The sequence below is a fragment of the Thunnus thynnus genome, chromosome 11 (assembly GCF_963924715.1).
Source record: "Thunnus thynnus chromosome 11, fThuThy2.1, whole genome shotgun sequence".
NCBI classification, from domain to species: Eukaryota; Metazoa; Chordata; class Actinopteri; order Scombriformes; family Scombridae; genus Thunnus; species Thunnus thynnus.
In genome coordinates this window covers 33,859,488-33,886,319 of record NC_089527.1, presented here as the reverse complement: position 1 = coordinate 33,886,319, position 26,832 = coordinate 33,859,488, and the positions used below count along the sequence as shown (strand labels likewise).

The 26,832-nt window shown below is 38.4% G+C and overlaps 1 protein-coding gene across 1 annotated transcript in view; it reads right to left on the bottom strand.

Annotated features, from left to right (window-relative positions):
- Window positions 1-21,407, bottom strand: part of enox1 (ecto-NOX disulfide-thiol exchanger 1) — a 248,150-nt gene extending 226,743 nt beyond the window's left edge. Inside the window, exon 1 of the mRNA XM_067604589.1 lies at window positions 20,123-21,407. The gene's annotated coding sequence lies outside the window, so the exon portion shown is untranslated. The remainder of the gene's footprint in view (window positions 1-20,122) is intronic.
- Window positions 21,408-26,832: the final 5,425 nt, after the last annotated feature.

The following is a 26,832-nucleotide window of genomic DNA, read 5'->3' as shown; positions in this document are numbered from 1 at the left end:
ACTTTGTTTCTTTGTCCATAGCACAGTCCATATTTCCTTTGTAGAGTCAATATTTCATTCCAAATTTTATATCCCATTTCAAAACTACTATTATTCCATTGTGTGAATAGATTTTAAAATTTCAATTTAATTTTAACATTACTTTGTTAATTTCATTATTATTATTATTATTATTACTATTAGTAGTAGTAGTAGTAGTAGTATTAGTATTAGTGTTACCTTACTTTTGTCTATTTTTATTCTTCTGTGTTGTGTGTTTTTGGGAGCAAACACCAAGACACATTCTTTGTATGCTTGCATTGGCTAATAAAACAGATTGTGATTTAATAGGCTACTGTATGTCATGCTGACATAAAATCCCAAAACGAAGAACCATGGAGATACAAAAAATCTCCTGGGTTGTGTAAATAGTAACCTATGCATGCATTGGAATTTGATGACCTGGAAATGAGAATGAGTTGATCTTTTCAGCTCTAACCCTAACCCAAGCACTTCCTCTAAGCCTGCAGTAATGTACTAGATTGTCAGCAGTATTGTAATCTCTGATGTTGACTCATTTTGGTCGCTATTTCTACTAAAAAAGAAAAAACAAACAAACAAAAAGCTTCATTTTATATATTGGGCCTTCAAAGTGCTCTCTAAAACTAGGCCTGGGATGGCTTTTGTCCATGAAACCTGGAGAGTAACATTTGTCAGTATGAAGATTCTATATGGTTCCAGCTTTGAAATACTGACCTTTGACCCTTGACTTCGCTGCAAAATTTTAATCAGTTTGGAATAAATTCAGTAATTAAAAGTAAATAGCATATATAATAGTAAATATAAGTTTTGTAGTGTAACGCAAAGTGGACTTTCTTTGTCTCATAGTAATGGTCGATGAGGCTCATGGGTAATGAAGCTGCTTCCGCAATCGAAAACTGACAAAAAAAACCCTTTATTTCTCAGAATCGAAGGAGAAATAATTAAAATTGACAGCCTTAACATTAACCTGTCATATTGTTGAGTTATCAAGAACACTTTTGTGTTTTTGTGTTGAGAAATGTTAAACATATCATTAAAAGAAAACCTTGACACATTGACAGCCAGGAAAACACAGCCGGCAAGTCTACTGGTCAGTCAATCACAAAGCTTCAAATTCTGGATTTCAAATTCAATTCATTTCTCCACTCTACTCTCTTTTTTGTTTTTTTTTTGTTTTTTTTGTTGAAGCAACATAATCAAACAATTACATAAAATAACACAAATAAAATTACAGCTCAAATAACTACACAAAGCAAAGGTTTCAGCGACAACAGGGTTCATAACAACCACCATAGCAATGATGGAAAACGTTGCATTCCTACAATTTTCTGGTGAGACCTGAAACAACCTTCGTAGTAACTAACAATTGAAACATCATATACATAAACTGAACAAAGATGAAAATAAAATGCACATTTCTCGCTAGAAATGTCATCCACATGCATTTAATGCCGAAACTATCCTAAATTAAAGCTGTGAGCAGTGCTGAACGGGCCCTCGCGCCTCCATGCACATCAGGCCGCGACGCAATTGAAGGGCCTCTGTCACGGGCATGTAGATGTCATCAGACCCGGGCTGTTTTCAGAAAGCAAGAAGGAGATAAACATCACTTCTACTATTTTGCCTGCTGCTGGGGCTGCTTCGCTGAAATTACGTAGGGGGCGCTATTCAGCCAGTTTGTATCACTGATGGAATATTGTCATGTAGACGTGTTCAGGCCGGGAGAAGTTTGGTGCAGACAGGAGCATTTACAATAAAGTTATAGCAACTTCCTCTGTCATGGCAAAACATCAAATCTCAAAGGTGTGAGAATTTTCTGAAGGGTGAGACATGTCTGTCTTGCTCACACCTGTGTCATCAAAATAAAGCAAGTTTTGGGCCCATTCACTTGAATTTCAATTAGTAAATTGAAAACACTTGATGAGTTTGTGTGTAAAACAAATTCATTTCCTAATTTTCATCAAGTCTATTTTTAGAAAAGTAAAGACTTTTGACCCACATGACCTGGTCAAAGGTTGATTGAAATGTGTACTGTCAGGTGTGTAGAGACAATATGTAACTGCAGCTGGACACAGAAAAATACTTATATATTTGAAGGGAGAGTGTGAGCAAACCGCTAGGTGCTCAGGCCCTAATAAAGGAAAAACTGCAGTACAGAGCTACAAATTTTAGTTTTGATTTTATTTTTCTACGGCATTTTATCACTAAACTGTCACCCTCACTCCATTTTTTCCCTTCCCTTCATAGGTCATCCTCACTACTGAATTATAAATATAAGACCTATAATTACTGTAAAATAAATAATAATTAAAGCTGCAAGCAGCGATGAATGGGCCCTCGCGCCTCTGCGCATGTCGGGCTGCAGTGCAATCAAAGGGCTTCTGTCATGGGCATGTAGATGTCGTCAGACCCAGGCTGTTTTCAGACAGTGCAAGGAGATAAACATCACTTCCTTTGCCCACTATTTTTCCTGCTGCTGGGGCTGCTTCGCTGAAATTTCGTAGGGGGCGCTATTCAGCCAGTTTCTGATGTCTTCTTTTTATCATGGAGATGAAGTATTCATGTCATAACATCCATTTGTGCCTGTTTGTCATCTTGTTAGTTAGTTAACAGAACTTAATGGCTGCTGGTTAACCAGTCTGATATCATTAGCAACAATGACAAACAAGCTAACTCTCCTGGTTGTTTCTTTGGTTGCTTCTCTCTCCAGCCTCCCTGGTGGTGTCCTGCTGCTGCTGCGCTGCACAGTCCAGATAATTTCTCCCATTAGCTTAACAACAGTCCTTAATAGTCCTTCCATGGATGTATACAGAGTCCTTCAGGCTGCTACAACAAGCCAGCTGTTGCACTGGCTAATGCAAGGAGCTATCTACTGCTGCTATTTTGCCTTACAGTGGAGAGAATTGAAGATGAATTCTGGAAACTATCATTGGACCAACTTGATGTCAATATTGCATTCTGGTTGTTGATTGGTTAGGGAGGCTGTCCTCCCTTGGAGCATCATTGTACGTGTCTCTTCCAAAGAAGAGAGAAAAAATATGTTGTAAATAAGATTTTGGATTTGGTAATGGTTTATTTCAACCAAATATTCTTTTTTCTTTTTTTTATCTCTCTCTTGCTTCTCAAAAAATAGAGGCCAAATCTTACATTAGAAATCATATTTTTTGTAGGAAATTTCATTTTGAATCCATTGATACAGGTTTGAAAGTGGTCAGAGTTATAGTTTAGATGTCAGAAGCCTCTGTTTGACACAAAGTCCATGCCTCCCCCATTCTTTTACATTGTAAGGGGTACATGTGATGTGGCACTGCAACTTTCAGGGCTTATAAAATCTAAACCGTTCGAGTTATTACAAAGTTTTTAACAACTTTTTTTCAGCACAGTGTCATAAGTCATGTAGTAAAGTTTGAAGCCAATACCATTAACGCCCTCGGAGGAGAAAGCGTTTGTTTGGGGTCCAAAATTGGGGAAAGGTCTTTCATGTGTATTGTGGACTTACTGTTGGATTTAGGTCAGGGGTGTCAGTGTATGATTTGTAGGTCTTGATGAGACGAATAATTGAGTTTTGATTTGATCTCTCTACGACATTCCCATGGGCCGTGGCGGCCATTTTAGTGACATAGGTGGCGCTATGGAGCACATTTTGGCACTTTGGGGGATCATTTTTACATTTTATCAAATTTTTCACACATTATATAGATTTGTTTAGATGCGAGCTAGCATGCATGGCAAATGTCAAAACAGTATTGAAAGATGGACTGCGGTAAATGCTCAAAAGTGTGGCTTCACTTTATTAAAGAAAACAACAAGGCAAAGTGCAATGCATGTGGGAAGTTAATTATCTGTAGGTCAGGTTGCACATCGGATTTGACCAAAACTTTAAGGCAGCACAGCATCTATCTAAAAGAATATCCAGTGTATAATGTCTTACCATCTCCTAGCCCAAGTGTGTCATCAGCCAGCGCTAGCATCTAGCTTACATCTTAGAAGTTATTATCTAGTAATTGTTTTAAGTTAAAGTGTCATGTTGTGAAACAACTTTATGTGAAAGTCCTGCATTCACAGCGTATGTAACAGTAAACATTTTATCAACATAAATATCAAGAGTCATATCTGAGAAATATAAGAAACAATTAAGAATTTAATGAATTAAATGTAGCAATTAGAATCTGAAAGGCTTTACTGATCCCATTTGGGAAACAGAGTTATGTTACAGTTACTTACATTCTAGAAGAGAAATATATATAAGCATAGAAATTATAAGAGCAATAAATCACAGTGAGTACGCAAACAATGATATCCACCTTCCACAAGCAGCCAAAACCTGTCCATTTTTAATGTGGAGATTTTTATATTTATTGCTTATTTATTCTGTTTTGTTATGTTGGAAAACGTACCATAAAAGATAGGCTAGTTAATGTAAATGTTGCCTTTTTTTTTTTCTTCTTTTTTTAATGTAGCGAAATGTTATTAAAAACACAGTGTCAAGGGCGAACTCTTCAGTCAGACCAAGAGAGTATGGGGTGGTAGGCTTATTTTGGACTTTTAGTTACTTAAAATAAGTGCTGCTTTATTACAAACAATTCTACTGTATGAAGCTGGAATCTGTATGTAACAGCTGACCTGTGTAGATGTGTAGCAGAATACAGAACATTAATTGTCGTCATATCCTGACCAACTGGGGGCCAGATGCATACACCATGCATAAAAAACGCAAAAAAAAAACATGCATACGCCATTTCCCGCATATGCCATTTCCCGATACACATGATGTGTATCTGAGTAAGATTCATTGTGGCAGACAAACACATCCATTTCAGCTGTCACACAATAGATGCGGGGAGAACGTGTGCACCTCACACATTCTTCAGACCAGGTGTACACATGTTTTTCTCAAGCGATCTGTGGGTGATGTGATGAGGTGGAGATGAAATATAAGGTGAGAGATGGAATCTTTTAGTAAAACATAATTTAGGTTGACAACCAGCTATGCTGATTGTGTGATTGTTTTTTGTGCTTAAACAGAGATCTGTAAAATGCCAATCAAAGGCACATTTATTAAGGTAACATTGATTACTTTTGTGTGATTAATTTTATCATTCTTTTAATTAACACAGGAGTCAACATTTTATTTTGTGTTTTACAGTCATTTTAACTCTGGATATTGAGAAGAACAAATGAGCTCTCTTTCAGCTTCTGGGGGAATCTGATGTCCAGTCAATTACAAATATTGGGGGAGACAAATATCCATGTTTCATATATTGAGGTCTAAACTGTATTGACAGATGATTGGTTTAAATATAACATTATGAATTTAAGACTGTGCAACGTGTAAGTATACTTTACAGGCTTGGCAGAAAATATAACAGTACAGTGACTCATCCCAAGTTTCACAGCATTCCTCTGTTCCATCATCGCGTCTGCTTGCTGAGCATGGTTGCCATTTTGTATTGACTACCCTAAAGAGAGACAGACAGACAGACACTGCATCTGGACTGCTCACATGTGCCACCTAGTGGTTGTTGGTACACACTGCAGCTACTCCTGGATAAATTATTTTACCCCAATTCACTGCAACCAAGGCATCACATCAATTGAAACGAATGACATCTGTATCCAACCTCATTTTTTCCCCTGCCCATTCATGTTGACCACACCCTCGGCCATTATGAGACCCGGCTTCAATTGACTACTGTCTTTTATTTGAGGCAACACGGTATGTATGGAACCACGTGGGCGTCCGTGGTCCACGTGCAAGTGGTCCACAGCTGTCTGCGGATGAGGAACGTGGAAAGCATGAATTGGCCTTTACAGTGACAGCACACTTTGTCATTGAGGGAAAGATGAGACACAGTACTCAAAACAAAAACAGAATGTTCAGTTAAAAAGACTTTAAATTTACTTATTTTAATGAAACAAAAGTCAAAGTAAACCCTTAAAAGAATTAAGAGATTTTTGTTATCTAAACATTTGACCTCTTTTTTTTTTACAATATTGCAATTGAAACTTGAACCAATAAGCAGAATCAGAATTGGAACTGATAAAATTCAAAAGATACATAACCCTACAGTGCAGAGAGAAAGAGGGTGTATGTTGCTGTCGGTGTAATGGAGGGTTTTGGCAGGCTGCAGGCAGCTTGTTCCCTCTATTGTTCCCACTGTTGGAAGGTGTAATTATCTGTCTTCTTTGTCCATAGCAGTCTGGTCTTTAATAAAAGCTCATCCCTCACTGTCCTTGACTGTCCCGTGGCTGTCATACTGATGTCACTGCTGCTGCAGGGATACCAGAGTGGAGGGTGTACGTTATAAAATATGGGAACACAGGTGCACACACACAGTTTAACTGTACTTATGAGAACCTTCTATTAAATTAATATATCTCCTAACTCCTGAATCCTTAATTCTCAGCATTACATGTCGAATCTTTAAAGGACAACTATTTTCATAGTTTTGGGCATCATTCCTATCTGTAATCAGCCCTGTCTCCCACAAATTATATACTACTAATATGTGTTGCCAAATACATTTTGAAGGAAAACATGATTGCTGCCTGGATTATGTTACATAACATTTTTTCAAGTGAGGGAAGTGCAATGTTAATCATACATCACATGTAATCCTACAAAGCACACAACCTTGATACCTGAGACAGGGGTTCCTGTCCTGTCTGTGGTTAAGTTTAGGGCAAAAAAGCATTTTGGTTCAGGTTAGGGAAATATCATGGTTTCAGTTAAATGTTAATAAAGAAAACATGTCCTGAGTCACTCAGAGCTGTGAACACCTAATCATAACAATAAAAAGGTTTTATGTTTTAATTGCTACAAGCAGGTACTGCATAGCAAGGGCAGATATATTGGGACATGCGAAATATGTTGTTTTTCAGACATGTTCCATAACAACATTTTGCAACTTGCTAGATATGTTAATTAACAATATTTCCTCAAAAACTCAATCTGGGTGGCATTATGTTCCTTTCAAATAACACTGCATACTGAAACACAAAATTACTCAACATCACCAAGATCAAGTCTGATGCCAAGACCAAGGAACATAAGCAGACGATCAGACAGGTTTTTAACAATCCTACAAGGTAGCCAAACTTATATAGAAAATAAAACTATTTAAGTAAAATTATTACTCAAACTGTCCCTTGTAAACATCCATCAGAGTTTATAGATGTCCTAGTTCAACTTTGATCTACTGTACTTATCATAGTTGTGTGCACACAGTTTTCCTGTACAGTTAGGGATTATTACTGACATTTCAGGTGTGCTTACTCTCCGTTTACTCCCTTAACAATGGTAAATGGGAAGACCCAAACTCTGAGAAACTGGAATTATCCTTTAAATTAAATTAATCTTAATTCTACAAAACAAACTCTAACCCCTAAATTCAAGGTCTCAGTATGTCTTCCTGTTAAGACCTTCTGTGCACTATCCTTTCTACAGAGTCATACACACGGTCTGTAAAAACTGTGCATACTGCTGCTATTGCAGGAGAAGTTTTCATTGGTGACAGCAAGTCAGCCAGGAAGGCCAGCTGATTCCATTGTACAGTGCTAATCGTTTGGACTGTCTGTTTGTAAATTTGGGTCCCACATATGTTGACAACATGGCATTCTCAGAGATGAAACAATGAGAAAAAAGAGTTTACTATCACTCCATAACCAGGTTCCATCGTTTGTTTTACGTTTATCCTATAGTATATTTGAAAATGAAATGTATGTAGATAACAAAAATCAGGACCCTTAGCAGTTGCTGTTTTATATTTAATGACCCACAACACCCAACATTCAAAACACCAGCCAAAACTGCTGCATAGGATTCAACTTCAAATATTCTGATTTGGATACAGCCTTATACAAAATATTAAAGAAATGTGTGTTTTTCAACAGCAAAGTGAAGTGTGATGCAGAGGAGGCAGTCAACAGTCCAAGGGGAAACACAACCTGTCCAAAGTGAGGCTCAGACAGTCAGGAAAGCAGAAAATGTGACAGAACTTCAGCTGATAATTCATACCAAGGGCTAGATCCATAAAACTCTGTAGATTCATGACTAAAACTGTGCTTACACACAAAGCCAGAAATATGCAGATTTACAAAGCCGTGTGTACGTAAAATTCTGTTTTATACATCTCAGTCATTGTAGAACTGGGCACACGTGCACAAGCCTCATTTCCGCTCCCACAATGAGCCATAAACGGATGAAAACACCCTAAACCAGCTGTTTTCAGATCAGTTCACCACCTGCTCCACCAGTCTGTACACCTGTCAATGAAACACACAGGAAAGAAGAAATGTTTTGTGTTGCACCTATGAGGTTCTCCAACAGCAGAACAGCTGTCATTACACGAGACCATTACACAAGGCTGTGTGGCTCTTTATAGCATTCATATCATTAATTAGTCACATGGACCGTCGTGTCCTTTCCTGTCATCATCAGCAGTGATATCCCAGAAATGTAATCAATGATTAGTTTGTAGCTCTCATATCTAAACCGACTTTACAAGGTGTGACACAACTAAGGATAAAACAAAAATAATATTAACAGCAAAATAAAATGTTGACTCCTGTGTAAATTAGAAGAGTGATAAAATGAATCACACAAAAGCAATCAATGTTATGTTTATAAATGTGCCTTTGATTGGCATTTTACAAATCTCTGTGTAATTGCAAAAAACATTCACACAATCAGTGTAGCTGGTTGTCAACCTAAACAAACAATGTTTCACTAAAAGATTCCATCTCTCACCTTATATTTCATCTCCACTTCATCACATCACCCTCAGATCGCTTTAGAAAAACATGTGTACACTTGGTCTGAAGAATGCATGAGGTGCGCACGTTCTCACTGCATATTCTGTTTATAAATACCGGGATGGCGTAAGCATGGTTTTTGTGCGAATGCATTGTTTATGCATCTAGCCCCAGATCTCTCTCTCTCTCTCACACACACACACGTCAGTACATCTGCATAACACTACTTGTTGTAAAAGCTTTTCAATGAAACAAAGATCCATTGTGTTACAATCAAAATGGATGTGTTTGTCTGCCACAATGAATCTTACGCAGATACACATCGTGTCAGACACTTCATGTTTAATCTACATTTAACCCTGGACAGGGGAGACTGCTGTGTGTGTGTGTTTGTGTGTGTGCGCGTACGTGAACCAGGTATTCTTCATTTTGTAAAGTTGTTTACACAGTCATGTGGTGGGGACTTGCCTCCCTTATGGGGACATGCGTGCGTGTATGTGTGTGTGCACGTGTGTGATGAGTGGGGGAGGGTGTACGAACTGGAAGTCATGTCATCCCTCTTCAGGCAGCCTAATGGGAAGAGCAAGAGGCTTCTGCTTATCTTTCAAATGCACTCCCATAGCCATCAGGCAAGCATTGTTCAGAGTTTACTCATCCAGTATACTTGTGGTGCTGGTATCCTGTTTGATCATGCCAGAAATAATGAAAATTGTGTGACTGACAGAAGAAATTTGTGCTGTGTTCTGTCAGCAGACCAACAATTGTAGAACAACTGTGTGTAAAAGAAAAAAAAAACAATAAACCTTCCTATAAATTCTAGATACCCAGCTCTACTTGGCGACAGGTTCAAACATTTGGTAGAACCATGGGAGTTCCACATACACAGGCTGCTTCTCCTGATTCTCTGATTAGTCCAACAGACATTCAGAGGAGCTCAGAAACTGACACTGGGTTGACTATCAGCTCATTCAGGAGCTGCTGCTATAGGTTGCCACTCCAGCATGTTGAAGGACATTTGCAGAGGGAAAAACTACCTCAACGCCTCTATGCTGCGCTGCTGGATGCATGTCTACCTTTTTGAATCTCTGCAAAATATCCATCATAATTTCCCAAAGCCCAAAGTCACATCTTTGTCTTTGTCTGACCAACAGTCCAAAAGCAGCAAATCCTCATGTGAGGACCTGCAACCGTGAAATGTTTGACATTTTTGGTTGAAACACAACTTGAAATAATTAATCAATTATGAAATATCATTGATTAATTTCCTGACAATTAATCAATGGATGCATTGTTTCAGATATACAACCCTGATATATTAACACCTTACAAAGTTTTTATGGCTGTTCCATATCAATTTTAAATGGATGATTATGATATTATGTCATACTGTTTACATTTTTTAGATAAATTTTATGTATGGATGTAATAATAACACACAATGACACACAATCATGACACAGTTTGAAGAAAACAATACAACAGGACTGAAAAGTAATATTTAATATCATATTTGTATATTGCTATACTGTGGCTCTCATCTCTTAAGAGTTATAATTTTAATACAAATGTATTTCAATAATCTATAGATTGTTCTAGTGGCTTCCCACTGACAGGAAGCAAATGCTATTTCCTGTCACTCTTCTCTGTAGTATCCAGCACAAACAAGATTTGCTTAATGTGTAGCCAGAAAAAGACCCCACATCACTGCACACATGGCCACACAGCCACATCCATACCCCCATCCAGACATGCAAACACACACACACATACACACTCACGCTGGCCGCGCACACATAAAAACACACACCGGCCATTGTGCGAATTAGAAGGCACTTCAGTCACAGCAGTTATTCCCCTCCGGCTGCTCTGCTTCCTCCATCACACTGATGGGAGAGTCTGCTTTGATGTGTTGCCACTCCATGAACTGGGTCTGTGTGTGCATTTGTGCTCATGGTTTTATTTATGTGTGTCTATTATAGTACTGAAATGGTTTCAAGGTTAACCAGTTAGTTGATCAACAGAATATTGTATTATTATTATTATTATTATTATTATTATTATTATCATTATTATTATTGTTATTATTATTATTTTAAACATTTGCTGGTTCCAACTTCTCTAATGTAAGGATTTGTGGTTTTTATATCACTGTAAATTGATTATCTTTGGGTCATGGACTGTTTGTGACAAAACAAGACATTTGAGGATGTCACCTTGGGCTCTGGGAAATTGTGACAAACATTTTACACTATTTTTTTTTTACATTTTAGAAATATAATGAAGAATTGTGTGTATGCAAAAGCTTTGTCGAGCGACAGTAATGACTTTGCCTCTATTAACATGAGGAGACGGTTTGATGAGGCAGGAGGAGGATCACTGAGGTTAATACTGTTAACATCCCCTCCCTCCTCCAGCCTCCACACATACTGACACACAGTCTGCACAAGTAAATACAGAAATACCTCAATCATCTCTCAGTATGCACTGGAATAACTTTCTACACTAGGACACTGTTGAGGGAGATGTTTTTAGTGAGAAAATTAACCTGAAAGTATGAAGGTGAGGGAAAGGGTTTTTGAAAAGGGAGAAGGACATGTCCCCTCCATCACTGGTGGAAATGACGCCTTTGGCTAGATACCACTAGATGTAAATGTCAAAATACTTATTCTTTTTTTCTTTTGTTTGTAATTTGGGTAAACTGACCCTTTACATTGGAAAAATGATAAGTTAGTGGTCCAGCCCTACATATCAACCTTTCAGCTCACACAGGCTGAGCTGATGTATTCATATATTCAGACTACATATCTCTAATCAAGAATACAGTTCACCCAGAAATTCAAACTGACTCAAGTGAAAAGTGTTTATGTGCAGGCTCCTGGGGTCAAGAGAAGGTTTTATCAAAAATTAGAAATTCTGACTGTATAACAACCTTGATACACTCATGAAACTTTAAAATTGTGTTAGATGATCTGCTGTGCTAACAGCCTTGTTTTACACTGAACTATTAATCATTTTTATATCAAAATCACAACTTCAAGTAGTGGCATTTTCTCAAACAGAGAGAGGCTGACATTTTTGTTTTTTAGGACAACTATCGAATGCACTGCCATGAAATGTGGTACACATATCTAATGTGCCCAGAGGATGAATCCTGGTGACCCCCTCACCATCATCAGGTCTAAATTACAATTTGTCCAATACCTGCAAAACTAATGACATTAGTTTCAGCTGTACTTTGTGTTTATTGCTAAATTAGCAAATGTTTGCATGCTAACACGCTAAACTAATATGGTGAACATGACACATGCTAAATATTAGCATGTTAGCATGTCACTGTGATCATGTTAGCATACTGACGTTAGGCTGTAGACTCTTGTTGACACGTCTACTGTAGAATTGAAGTCTAATAAGCCTATCAGACAGATGAAGAAATTTAAAGTTATTAATAATACATACTACATTTTGTTTGTTAACCCCCCACCCACCACCAAATGAACAATTGTGGAAAGAACCAGCCCACAGTTGATGTAGACTGTAAATACCGGGCTGGAGTTCACGTATCAATGCTACTCAGTCTGTGAGAACTGCTGTATAATGTCTTCTCTGGAGGAGCTTTGTCAAGTCTGAGACAATAAGCCTGATGATGTAATAGTGATGTCATCAGTGCTGTTTTGGCTTGTACTACAGATCTGTAAGAGTAAATCTGCATGACAAACTAGGAGCACAGAGTTTGAAGGACTAGCACTGTGTCTCAGTTCAGATACTTCTGTTAGTACACTTCCATATAGTACACTGTGTACACTACGTACTTACTTGCGTAGTTCGTGAATTTCAACAGGGTAGTGTTGTCTCAAATTGAACAAGGCCGCTGTGCAATTACTGGAAATGACGATCACAACATTTGACCAATTCTTCTTCTCTTCTTTTTAATGGCGAATTGCAACGGACAGAGCATTATCGCAGAGCATTATATATTATATAATACTTGACCATGATTGTTGCTTGCCAAAATCTCACTTGACTTAAATTCAATTGAGTTTTATTAAAAATGAAAATGCTTTTATGCTGTCATTCTGTATGGAACAGTGGCGTACTTGCTGACAGCAGCAGCTCAACTTCAACACAACTACTGACTGTACTGTGAAAAAATAATCTCAACTCAAAGGACCACTGTTTTTCTAATGCGGCAACTACAATTGTTAGATTTCATCTGTGAGACCAACAGATCTTCCGAAAGGAATTATGTCATATATCAAAATGCTACGGAGACATTAGAGCCAGCGGTAAATCGCCAAAGAGCTGCACAGATCAGTTCATCGGATCATTTTCTCCCTGGGATGACAATGGACATTGTCAGGCTGCTAGCAGCTGAGATGACTGGCTGGTCTAACCTGGCTAGCTGTGGCTCCTCACATGTCCAAAAACGTTGTGATGGGGGGGGGCTGTTGCTTTTTCACCACAGTAAGAAATAATGCATACTGTCACAGCCATAAAACTGACCACATATTGGGGATCTACTATTAAAACATAATAAAGTGACATGTTAAAAGTCAGGATATCTCTGTAATGGCCCTTTATATTCAAATGATATATTTTACCCAAGTCATTCACCCATACAAATGTGGTATTTTTACTGTGAAGATAAGAAATGCATACTGAAACTCTAGCTTTAAGAACATCTCTCGTTTTGCATCAGTTCAGACCTGACTGTTCTGCAGTGCAGCTTTACTGGCAGATGAGATAATGCAATTGAAAAAAAATGTATGTAATGCACTGTGCTGTAAATACAGGAAGCACAAATATATGCATGTATTGTTCAGCAGACTACACGCTGCTCTACTGTAGGCTACATACCAAGATGGTTGTAAATCTCACAGTATAATTTATATGACAGAGAACAAAAAACAGCTTGTGGAGAGAGGGAGAGAAACTTGGTTTGGAGTCAAAAGTCAGTCTCAATACTGCATCTCTGGATCAATACACAACTGGTGACTCTCCTCTCTCATGCACACACAAACTCGATTAACTATCCTTGAGAGGACTCTCCTTCAATCACATTCATTGCCTTCCCCCTAACCCTATCCTATTAACCACCAGGACAACATGCCTAACCTTAATGGGATGGTCCACCCTAATGACAAAACACATTTTCTCACTCACTCACTCACCTAACTAGCTGCACAGATAGTTATTTTTTTTATGTGTCCAGATTTTGAGATATCGGTTTCTGAGATTTCTGCCTCCACAATACAAAGGGGATGAATGGAGTTCTGTTTGTGCTACTCACAGCATTAAAAATGGCCTTTGCAAAACTCAACTGCAACATGTATAAATGGCCTTCAGTATGGTCTAGTTACTAGACCATACTGAAGGCCTTACCCTAACCCCAACCGACAATGTACTAGACTCTCGTACACTGTTTCTAACCAGGGTTCCATGGACCCCTAGAGGTCCGTGGTGTAATTGCAAGGCATCCATGAAATAGTAAAAAATACATTTTAAAAAGATCCTATGGCCTTTACAGACATATTTCCTCAAATAGTGGCCGGGGCCTTTACGACACTTGGGTGCCGATAAGAGTCAGAATCGGATCTCAATTCAAAACTGATTCTCAACTGAATGAATAGAAAAGGGGGCAGTATTTTCAGTCTCTTGCTCAAGTACACTGTGTGCCAAACCATTCACTGGTGTCCTTATTCCACTCAAATACAATATGAAACATAACTGGCAGATAAGATAAATGGTCTGCAGCCTTTTTATTTTAAAAAGTTAACTGCATTAATTAATGAATTAATTAATTTGAAAGCATCTTACAGTCTGCTGCCTGTATGAGAATAACAATCTGAGGGGGAGGTGGAGTGATCTGCTGTGTAGTTATTAACATCATGTCTGCAGTAGTGGAGAGCAGCCTCTCTGCTGCACAGTTAGCTCCGGCAAAAGACATTGTTGTCCAAGACACTAAAAGGGCGCAGGGTTTTTGAGGTGAAACAGACTGAGCATCAAGTTATTTTCTTCATGTCAGAGTTGCTTTAAGTTGTTTAATGCTGCAGTGTGTGTTGGTAAGCTGCTCTCATTTGTTACTGCTGGAGTTTGCTCTGCTCCGCTAATGTTAGTCTCTGTGTCACAGCATAGAAAGTATTCACAATATACTTTTGTTCGTCTCACAAAGGTAATTCAGTCAGTCATTAAATCAAAACATGCTTGCAACCATTGCATTTTTTGAAGATAAACTACAAGGTAACTCTAGTGTGTGTGTGTACTGTAGACTGTCTGGGCGCTGCTTTTCAACAAAGGCTCTCTGGACTGCTCAAAATATGCAGGAGGTCCAGTACCATAAAAGTGCTGAGAACCACTGGTCTAGTATACTCAAAAAATCTGATATTTTTAATGTTTATTCATTTCACAGGTGTTTTCTGAAAGATTTTATTTTGAAAGTGTGATGCTGGTAGAAAAGAAATAACTCATCACTTACTAGAAATTTTGGAAATCTTCTAAAATAAGACATTAGATTTCAAATAAATTTGATGTATTTCTTATATCATTGATTTGCTTTAGAAATGCTCATGCTTTTTTGTAATTATACAAGACCCCCCTGAACTCAAAATTTTGTTGATTCCAGGGGTTCTCAGAACTCTTTTTGGGGAGCTCAGTGCTAAGGCTCCCCCGTAATTCGAACACTATGGAAAGAATTTCGTTATACAGTCTGTTTAACAATTTGAGTTAAACATTACATTTCTCTGCAAGATTGCTATATTAGCTCAATGCACTGCAGTTTTCTTAACATGAATTTAATAGTCCTCAGTTAGTTAGAATTGCTAGTCTCAAGAAATGCTCTATTAGTGTTATTTAAACTTGTTACAATATATAAGACTAAGCATGTATGCATTTAGTGTTAAAACTAAATTTCATGTCTGATTTGCTGTTTAAAAGGTGACTAAATAATGTTAAACCTTCATTAACTGATTTTTGGCCATTTGGGGTCAGCAACAAGTAAACACAACAAGTGAACACAACACTGACATATCATAACCTTTTAAGTTGATATATTTAATTTATTTTATGATATAAAATCAAATCATTTATAGCACTATATTCTATATATAGATTATATATTATTATTTATTATTTACATTAATATTAAAAGATGGTAATGCTTTTAATTATATGGTGTGTATTGTGTATTTTGCTCATATTTAAACCTTTTGTGAACCATCAGTAGAAGAGTTAGACCATCATTCAGCCAGGGGTGCTTTCTAGAAACAGGGTCCCTGTTAATCTGGATAATCCACAGAACACACTGTCAACAGTTTTAGGGACTATTTCTTCTCCAGAAATTAGTTCCACTGAAACCTGTTCACAGAGTGCCATGGATTATTTTTTATTTTTTCTTCATTGCTGTAGGCACTACTCATAAAATCACCCACCCACTGTATTGGGGTATCTCAAAAACCTAAAGCTGCTGGTTCTCAAAGATGTCAGATGATTAGAGTGAGAAGAAAATAGAATATTTCTGTTACATAAGATTATGGGTTTTGTTTTTTGTTTTTTTTTCTGGGGAATACTGAATACTTTCACTTTTTCAGGACTCTTTGAATCCTTCAAATGAAAAAATCTGAGAAAGATAAATCACTCTTCATTTGAACTTCTCACATCTTATGTCCACACTAAGACCATGAGCTGTGATGAGGGGTCATATGTGGGTAGTTCTTCACTTTAAGGGGTCACAAATTAAAAATGTTGCACTACAAATAAGAAAGAAAATTTGGGGGGGGGGGGGGGTGTTGTAATTTAGGTGAACCTAACCTTATCTTTGTCTAACCTAGTCCCTAGAATGTGAGGGGGGTGCCAGGTTTGGGTCCGCATAATGTGATAAAAACCAGGGACACACAAACTCTCACTCACACATGAATGCTTCTGGCGTCATCTCTTGTGAATAGTTCTTGCCACAGTGGAACACAGCCTAATGCTCCCACCGTATCTCAAAATACCACTGCAATTAGCAACAGTCGTCCCCATTGAGCGCTGCAGTGTGGGGTCAATTAACGTTTGTGAGGTGGCATAGCAGAATCTGCAAAAGACATGAGGAGGATGGATAATCGCATTATGGAAGCTAACAGGCTGCTTTTGCCACACAGTGTAATGAGATGCATAAAACATAATCACAACAGGGGAAGGCAGAAGAGATTTTCAGTCCAATTTGGGGAGTGAAGAGGTTTCTTTGTGCTGAATGATGAATACTGTTGTTTTGTTTTCCCTTGCCACTCTCTCCTGTGAGAACTCATCAGCCATGTTCTCCCTAACAATCCACAGGCCTGCAGGAAATCTGGCGGGTTATGTAGCCGCTGTTGACATTGTAATCCCTTCAGCCCCTCTCAGCACGGCCGTCCGACCAAACAAACCTCACACAACCTCAGCAGCCAGCAGCCGTGGGGTGTAGTGGTGTCAAATTCTGCTGCAGTGACTCTCGTGCTCATATTCTGGAGCCTCATCGCACTCATGTCAGTTCATGATGTAGCAGCCTGCTGTTTGCCTCTAGACAACATTGAAGCTGTTTGTTGATGATGATGAGTGGTGTCTGTGTTTTCATTGCCTCGTGGAAGGCACTGTTTTAACCTCACTGATTATTATCTAGCTGTTATGTCATACCGTATATACAGCTTGACAGGCTGATCACTCAACAATAAGCTACACTTTGGCTAGTGATTGAATGTAGTGCTGGGAAGATTACTCTATTAATCAATAAGTCCAATGACTATCACTGTACATTCAATATCTTTGGGTTTTGGACTAATGGCTGGAAAAATGCATTTGGATGTTGTCCTTTTTGGCTTTGGGAAATTGCATGGGTCATTTTTGCCAGTTTTTGATATTTTATAGACTAAACAATTAAAACTGATCATTTTCAGGTCTATATTATTAATTGAAATATTTATTTATTTATGAAAACTCACTGAGAGGACACCCTCTTTTTCATAGTAACCTTTAAATACAAAATAACAACAGGACAATAGGTGTAGAGCTGAAACAATTAACTGATAATTTGAGCGACAGGAAATTTATTGGCAAGAATTTTGATAATTGCTTAATCATTGTAGTTGTTAAATCAAGCAAAAATGGCAAATATTATGAATTTATAGCCTCTAAAATGTGAATATCTACTGCTTTTCCGTTGTTTTTCATTATTTCTTATTTTATTTTATGCACAAAACAATTGATTGATTAATTGAAAAAATTATCAACAGATATACCCGACAAATTACCTGATAATGAAAATAATAATTTGCAGCCTTAAATAGGTGTTACATGGTATGTCTAAAACACAACATTGGAACTATTTACATAGCGTTCTTTCACAAGATATAAAACACAAGGTTTGTGTTCTTTGTGTTGTATGTTTGTGCATTAATAAGGTTCATGTTTGTGTCTTGTTTTTTCTACTTTGTGAGTTTGGTTTGTGGAATAAAATGTGAAAATCCAAATAAAATCCAATTAAGAAATGTCAAAGACAGGAATTACAAGATGATGGTTAAAAGATGGCAATTCACTAACACTCGCATTCAGGCTGAGGCAATGTTTAACTGATTGAGACAACCTGTGACGAACTTACAGTATACTGCAAGAGAGCACTTTTCACACAATTTTGAAACTAAGTGACCTTTGAGTTGGCTGATGTGTGACACTGCTTCCCTCATCCTTGTTCTACTGTATGAACTGTTGTATTACAGCAAGTTGTCAGGAGGTGTTTGTTATAAATATTCCCTGATGCTGCCTTCACACTCTGCTCCTCTCCATGGTGCTGAGGAGGTCACCCAGGTGACGAGTTACCAAGGGCATCTCATCTCAGTGTTTCAGTCAGGTCTGCTGAGGTATTTTGCTGCTCAACATGCAGTACAGTAGCCAGAGATCTGAATTAGACCCTGTTTGTATAATTTAAATCTGTTGGGATGCCATATTTTGGCATTATTGTCTAATAACTTACTGCATCAAACAAGTCATAATATATGTATTGTTTTGTCTTTGGCTGCTCCAGTTTGTCAAGGATCCACAGGTTTTACACGTCACATACGCAAACAATATGTGAAGTGAAATGCAGTGTGCCATGCTGTTATGGCTGTGCAGTGAAAAATAATAATTAGAAAAACAAAATAGACAGGTAAAAAATTAAATATAAAAAAATATATGCAAAAATATGAAATGTACTTGTCACCATTCTTAGGCAAACAATGCAATAAAATGTTGCACATGTCTGAGGGCAAATATGGAAATACAGGGCAATTCAAAGGATTCACTCACTGAGGACAATGTGCTGGAGGATATACTGTACAAAGGTCAGCATTGACATCCTGAGGAAAGAAGTCTCTCTGTGTTTGTGTCTGTAGATATCCACTGTTAGAAGCAGGTTTTATGGTAATAATATCTCCCTCCAAATCAGATTCACGTTGCTTTATGGGCATGACTACAATTCAGAACAGTATTGCCAAAGCAGGTAGCACAATGTAAGCGGAACAATGACTAACACAACTCTCCATGGTAGGTGACTTGATATCAAGGGCATCCTTTCCCCCACCACAGCTGATCTCCACCAAACCAAACCCCCAGGCATCCTGGATCCCTTCACCTCACACACCCGCAGCATTGGACTCCAACAAATGACAAAAAGGAAGGCATCAGACAGACAGCCTATCTGGTGCAAGTGTAGATGAAGAGGACTTGTATTTGCAATTAACCTGCACTCATCAGGGGTGATGTCACGACAGAATACACTTTTTTTCTAAGGATTTTCTAGAAGCACAAGTGCAAACAGAGACCCTGTGGCTGAACACTCACTTTCTATCCCCATTCACTCCTTTTTTCTCTCTTTCTTTTACTAGAAATGGCTTCCAAAGGAAATGCACCATGACAGACGTGCGTCCTTTCAGTTTAATAAAGAACGAGATGCTTGTGATACTTGTAAATGGTAAACTGTTGAACAATAGGTGGACTGCGGAGCACAGCCCGTGTGTCATTGTTATGGACATCCCTCTAAATGTTGAATAAAAAAGACAAAGCGTTTGCTCATTGTATCAGAAGAGTAGTTGAGCCACTCGCATCAGATTAACTTATCAAGGCGCGTTCAGATAACGGGGAGAAATAATAAAAAAAATTAAGATTTCCGTCTGTTTTAAAAACACAGTTCAGTTCCTGCTTGTTGATATTTTACTCGTATATGCCGATCTCTTTATTAACGAGTGCAGGCAGCAGTGCAGCCTTCCAGTGAAGCGATCAGCGGGCTGACAGGAACGTGTCATCAGCTGGGAAAATACAAAAATTACGTTCAAATCACAGCGGAGACCAGAGTTCTTCTTACCGGTTCAGACGGCCAAGTTCGACAACGGGGGCTCCGACATAAGCTCCGGAATCTCGGCGTGAATAAATCCTGGTGTGGGTGAAGCTGGAGACAGTCCTCCGTCTGTCTGTCTCCTCTCCGCCGCTCTGGTGCATCTCAGCAGGCAGACATCCAGCCGCTGCTGCCTCCGGTAGGACGGAACCCGGGGGCGCGTAACCGACCCAGCGCCGTGCACGACGGTCTGCTCTGGTCTCTGTCAGTAGGTACCGACCGCTGCAGCCTGGGACATCGGGGAGAGCGGCGAGCCAATAAAAGAGAGATGTGTACTGAGCAGGACATTTTACACTTAAACTAAGAGTCTCCAGCCATGCTAGCCATAGCTCGCCTTTCCTGTATTAGCGTACATTTGGGTCACAGAGATAACCACCGGTTTCTCTGAACACGTACTGCTGTTCTGACGATATTTGTGTAATCTCCACACTCTACTAAACTCTTCTAACCATCTGAATAAAGAAATATTGCGTCCCCTGAATGATAAAAAAAAAAAAAAAAACATTCTCACAATGACAATGCTAACATGATGATGTCTAGCAGGTCGCCTATAATGTTTAACAACAATCTTAGTTTAGCATTTAGCATGCTAAAAACCGAAATGTTGGACAATTCAAATTAACAGTTTGTTATACTAAGAAATAGGCTTGCAGTGCAATAAACCTGTCAGTGCTCTCTAACTATGTAACTGCAACACTGTACCCAGTCAACACTTTATAATATTTCTGTGATGAGCTCAGATTGGCCCATAGTATCACCCCGGCTGATTTGTTAGTCAGGGTCTATAATAAGTATACATTTAGAAATTCCATAAAGTGACTTATGGACAAAAACACACATAAATGAAAATTCAGTTTAGAAAGCAATGCCACAATGCTAATGTTGGTAAATATGTTGATGTAGTCATGTTACATTTTTACAGCTGCATGATCCATTTTGGACCACTAAGAGGTGCAGGTGTACACTACGTGCCCCTAAGGCCCTGAGATATTCTGTATTTGTATTGTGGCCAGATGTTTTTTCTGTTGCATCCCACCTCTCCCAGTCCCTGTCATCCATAATATCCTGGGTTTTTGGTTGTTGTTTGGTTTTTGTTTTTTTGTTTGTTTTTTGTCAAAATGAACAAAAAGCGGTGCGAGTGTGACTGTTTTGAATTCATTGACGTTAAGATGTGACTATAAGATGATACTTTAGTTTTATTTGACTTTATTCAACTTCTGCTCCATCTCATGTCATCAACACTCATCAGACTCAAGGTCTTTTGTTTGTTTGTATGTTTTGTCGTTGGTTACTCAGTCGCAGAATCCCCAACTCAAACTGGCTCAAACTGGAATAACTATAAAACAAGCTGGCAGACACAGCTCTGACACACTGGTATCACCTTGTAAAGTTTCTATAGCAAACAATTACCTATATCCAGCAGACACAGAGCAACATTATAATCTCATTGAAGTGGTGTTATTGTCCACTTGATGGATGTCGAATATTCACTCTCTTTTAGCTCTGTGTTTGCTATCTACCAACTCCTGAGAGAAATATCTGGCTCTTTAGCTGCTAAATGCTCCACTATGTCCACCAGCTAGTCTACAGTTAACTGTCTCTGTCTGCTGTTTGGTGCTGAGTGGGTAGTGAACAGCGGGTGGGTGCAGAATTAAATGATTATTCATGTTGGTTTTGTAACTCTGAGCGACCCCTTTCACAATACATGTAGTCATCAAACTGTTATTTTGAAGGGAGTAACTAGACATTCTAGGAAATACACTCTCTTGCCCAGAGTTAGAGGAGAACGTTGATACCCCTCTCACATCAGTGTGCTAAATGAAGCTGCAGTCAGCAGCCAGCTAGCTTAGGTTAGCATAAAGACTGAAAACTGAGGAACAGTTAGCCTGGCTCTATCCAAAGATAACAAAATACTAGAGTCAGACTCCAGGAGGTCCAGGTTTAACAGAGGAGATTTTAAGTGTTAATCAGTGAGCTTCAGAGATGCTTGTAGGTGGATTGTGTTACCTTTGGACAGAGCCTGGCTAATGCTTTCTCTCCCTGTTTCCATTCTTTATGCTAAGCTAAACTAATTGGCTGCTGGCTGTAGATTCACATTGAATGTACCAAGGCTGCAACTAACAACTGTTTTCATTATAGATTCATCTGTCGATTATTTTCTTTATTTATCAATTAGTTGTTTGGTCCATAAAATGGTAAAACATGTGGATCACTGTTTCCCAAAGCCCAAGATGACATCCTTGAATGTCTTGTTTTGTCCCGACCATCAGTCCACAACCCAAAGATATTCAGTTTACTGGAACCAGACAGTATTCACATATGAGAATGTTCGTTGCAGCTCTAGAACGTACAGATATGAGAGTTGTATTGATCTTCTCATCTAACTTTAAAGATGCATATTTCTCAAAAATGTTGGACTATTCCTTTAATATAAACCACAGCTACATCTACAAAATGTCTATAAGCTTAAAATTCATACATTCTGTTTAGCACTGTATATTGTGTGATATCAATACAGTATGTAGTAAAATCTATACATATAGATAGGCAATGTGTAATTAATTTCAAAATTAGGTTGTTATTCTTGTATCTAATAGCATGTAGCCACTTTTTTTTTTATTTTAGGCTTCACTCTGATGTTAAAATCACCAATGTAGATGCAAGTAAGCAACAAAGTCAGTCCCAATGGAGAATAAAATATAGGCTAATAATAAATTCCTCAGCAGCAGGAGCACACTGTAACCTTGGCAGTAGCGATGACTGTGAGTTTCGGTCCCAGAGGGCGGCCAGGGCAGAAAAATAGAAAACCTCCTTCTGCTGCTGCAGAAACGTCCACTGGGGACAAGGCTGCAAGAGGACATGTCATACGCGACATATGTCTTATGGCCTGCTTTTGGATTGGGCCTAAAACATGCAGCATGCTTGTGCACTGTGTAGGATAATATATTGAAGCAGTGAATGTGAGTTTGTCTTGACTTGAGCAGAGATTCTGTTACACATTAAGCATCATTAAGTAAAGCTCTGTCATGTAAATTAAATTCTCTGTAAATTAAAGAGTACGGTCTAGACCTGCTCTGTATAAATACTGAGATATAAATACCTGAGATAACTTGTGTTATGATTTGGCGCTATATAAATAAAAATGAATTGAAGTTGAATTGAATGTAAATGTTGTTTTCAGAGGTTTCTTTAGAGACCGCTTTGAAAGCAAGTGATGGAAATGATGGAAATAATGAGGCTGGTGACGGCTTGGCGTCCTCTGCTGGTGGTTTAGCAAAGGCCTAATTTTATTTTCAGCTTTGGAGGAGGCCTCTATTAGGAACTGCTCTACTTGTCACTACAGTTGTAGCAATCTTCATCATATAGACTGCTTATACTACTGTATATGGTATATGGTATATTGGTACTTCACATGACATGTTTCATGTTAGCTGTGATTCAGATTTACAGAGTAGATCTTTAAAAAAAATCTAATTGCAATTTGTCACAGATGGTTGTTTTAATTGCTTTGGATACATATTTATCCCTGTACTGTATTTAAAGATCTACCCCACACATGTATTAATACTCTACTTTGAACAATAACGTGTGTCTGACATGGTTTTTTCCAGAAAAAAAAGTATAATTACCCCATTAAGATCCTTAAAATGGCACCTACTCCCTCATTAAAAATTCCAGAATCTATGCAAATACATAGATTCTGGAAATAGATTCTATTACCCCACTAGAACACTGCATACCTAGAATGCAGGCTTACTTGTGGTTCCTAAAGTAGAATGGGAGGCAGAGCCTTCAGCTATCAGGCTCCTCTTCTGTGGAACCATTTTTCAGATTCGGTCCAGGGGGCAGACACCCTCTCTACGTTTAAGAATAGGCATAAAACTTTCCTTTTTGATAAAGCTTATAGTTAGGGCTGACCAGGCTTGCCTTGGACCAGACCTTAGTTATGCTGCTATAGGCCTAGACTGCCAGGAGACTTCCCATGATGCACTGAGCTCCTCTCTTCTTCTCCTCCTCTCCATCTGTACATATTCACATACCATTAATGCATGTTACTAACTTGGCTTCCTCCCTGGAGTTTTTGTGCTTTCTAATCATACAGGTTCCTTTGGATCAGCGTTGTGGACCCCCTAGTTATGGACGGTGGGCTCCTCTGGACCGTGGCTGTGGGGATGCCGTGCTCTTCTGGTCATGCTTGATGCACACATCTGCTATTATTATTAGTCATATTTCTATTATTATTATTATAGTTATTGTTGTTATTATGTTTCTCTGTGTCTCTCCCTCCCTTCTCCCCCCTCCCTCTTTCTCTCTTAACCCAACAATTTCTTCCTGTTAAAGGGGAGTTTTTCCTTGCCGCTGTTGCCAAGTGCTTGCTCATGGGGGAATGTTGGTTCTCTGTAAAGTAAAGAGTACAGTCTAGACCTGCTCTATGTGAAAAGTTCCCTGATATAACTTCTGTTATGATTTGGCGCTATATAAATAACATAAAATTTAATTGAATTGAACAAGTTTAACTGCTGGACACAAGCTGTCCCTTATTTCACTGTAAAATCAATTCTCAGTGTATGTGCACTGGAGGCGTCATGTCTCCACATCATACTTTTGTGTGTTGAATATTGGACCAGGATTGGCTTCTAAACTATTGTGATGTCACAAATCATGCTTGTAGGCCCACCTTTTAATGACCACAGAGAAACTTTCCACTTTCATTAGATAAATGTGAAAACAAATTCTGCATGTACATCATTCTGCACAGTGAAGCTCAACCACCCAACTGAAGGAACAAGAAGAAAAACATATTTTTGAGTGGAAGGGGCCTTTAAATACATGCAATATATTAAAGAAATACAAGTTTTGCTCCTCAAATACTAGGAAGTGATTCGAATTTTATGAAATGATCTTAAACAGTTCAGAAATATAAAGTTCAACATTTTTTATTTTAACCATTACATAACAATATGTTGACCCGGACTGAATCTCAAGTTTGTCAACAATATGCCCAAAACTATGTGGACAACCTTACATTATAACCATATGTGATAACTGAACACATGATTCCAACACCATGGGCACTGATTTGCTGCAATAACAGCCACCTTTCTTCTGGTTTCAGTCTTTCCACCAGATGTTGGAAACTGGCTTCCACACCAAACTGAGAAAAAATCTTGTGTTTATGGAGCTGGCTTTGTGCACAGGGGCACTGTCATGTTGAAACAGGAAAGCAAAAAACACAAACTTTTGCCACAAAGTTGCTGTAGCATTAAGCGTTCCCTTCATTGGAACTAAGGAGCCGATTCAAAACCAGAAAGAACAGCCCCAAACCAAAAGTTTTGGCCATATACAATGGAGTCTTCTGCTATTTATCAGCCTCACATGGCAAAGCACCTGTGACTAACAATGCCATTGTTGTATGGAATCAAAAACTGGTCATAAATATTTTGAGCTTGTGAAATGGTTTGTGAATATGTAATAAAGTTTTGCAGCCGTTGAGGTATTTTGTGTATGTGTGAAAAACTTTTGTGTACACAGATATAATTTGCACATGTAAAAAGTGTGTATGTGTAATTAAAATTTGTGCAGGATTTTTTTCAAGTGAGGTTTTACAAAGTCTGAGAGAAGGACACATAAATTTCTTACCCTTGTGTGCGACAGTGAAGTTACATGAGAGATGGACGCGCATATTTCCTACCTGTGTGTGCGACACTGAAGTGAGAACTACAAACTGCAAGTTATGAGTATGAATTTTGACCCTGTTTTTTACATGTGAATCCTATTGGTCAAACGCAGAGTCAATCTGTCCAATCAGAGGGCAGATGGTTCCGTTGCATTCATCCACCTGCAGGTTTTGAAAGATGGACAACGGTGCAAGCTCTTCTGCAACCCATGTGGTTGTAATTGTACTTGGAGATGCTGTAGATATTAATGGTAAACATTTAATGTGTTGTGTATTTAGTTTGTAGTAAGTTTGCTGTGCTGTAAGGCAACACAGTTGTAATGCATATTTTCAACTTCAGGAAGACTGCTTCATGTACCCAGAATAGAGGATAGAATATAGGGATTTGATGCTAAAAAGACTGTAAATGTGGCAGATATCCACTTGATATGACTAACTCAGATTGCTGTATATACTATACTACTAGGGCTCATATACTATACTACTATACTATACTACATTTTACTTTGTTGGTCTTCCCAGCACAATTTTTCAATTAGAAAAGCATGATCAGTAGAAATGTTTGTAATTTTTTCCCCCTCTACTGTTTTATTTTGCACTAACTGCTGACACGGTGGTTAACAAATAACCCTGGGAAATTCCTACATCCTCCCATTTATCAAGTGAGTCATAAAGGTGATAGGCTTACACAGACAGAAACACACTGACACATGCAAAGAGAACATGTTTACTCAGACAGCCCAAATTTCCTTATTACTCCTGACTCACACTAGAAAGAACAGTACAGCTACAGCTACAGCAGCTGTAGCTGGAGAAAAATGCATGTTGAGATGTGAAGTATTGCTTTGGTTGCTGTTTGTCTTCCTTAACATTTTGCTCTGTGTTTGGCAGCCTGTACTGTTATTTATATCCTGCTATTACTATTAGTTGTAGAGGGCCAGTCCTATTTCTTATGTCTCTTTATTTTTAGTATATCTGCAGTGTGTGTTCTCATAAGGTAGTC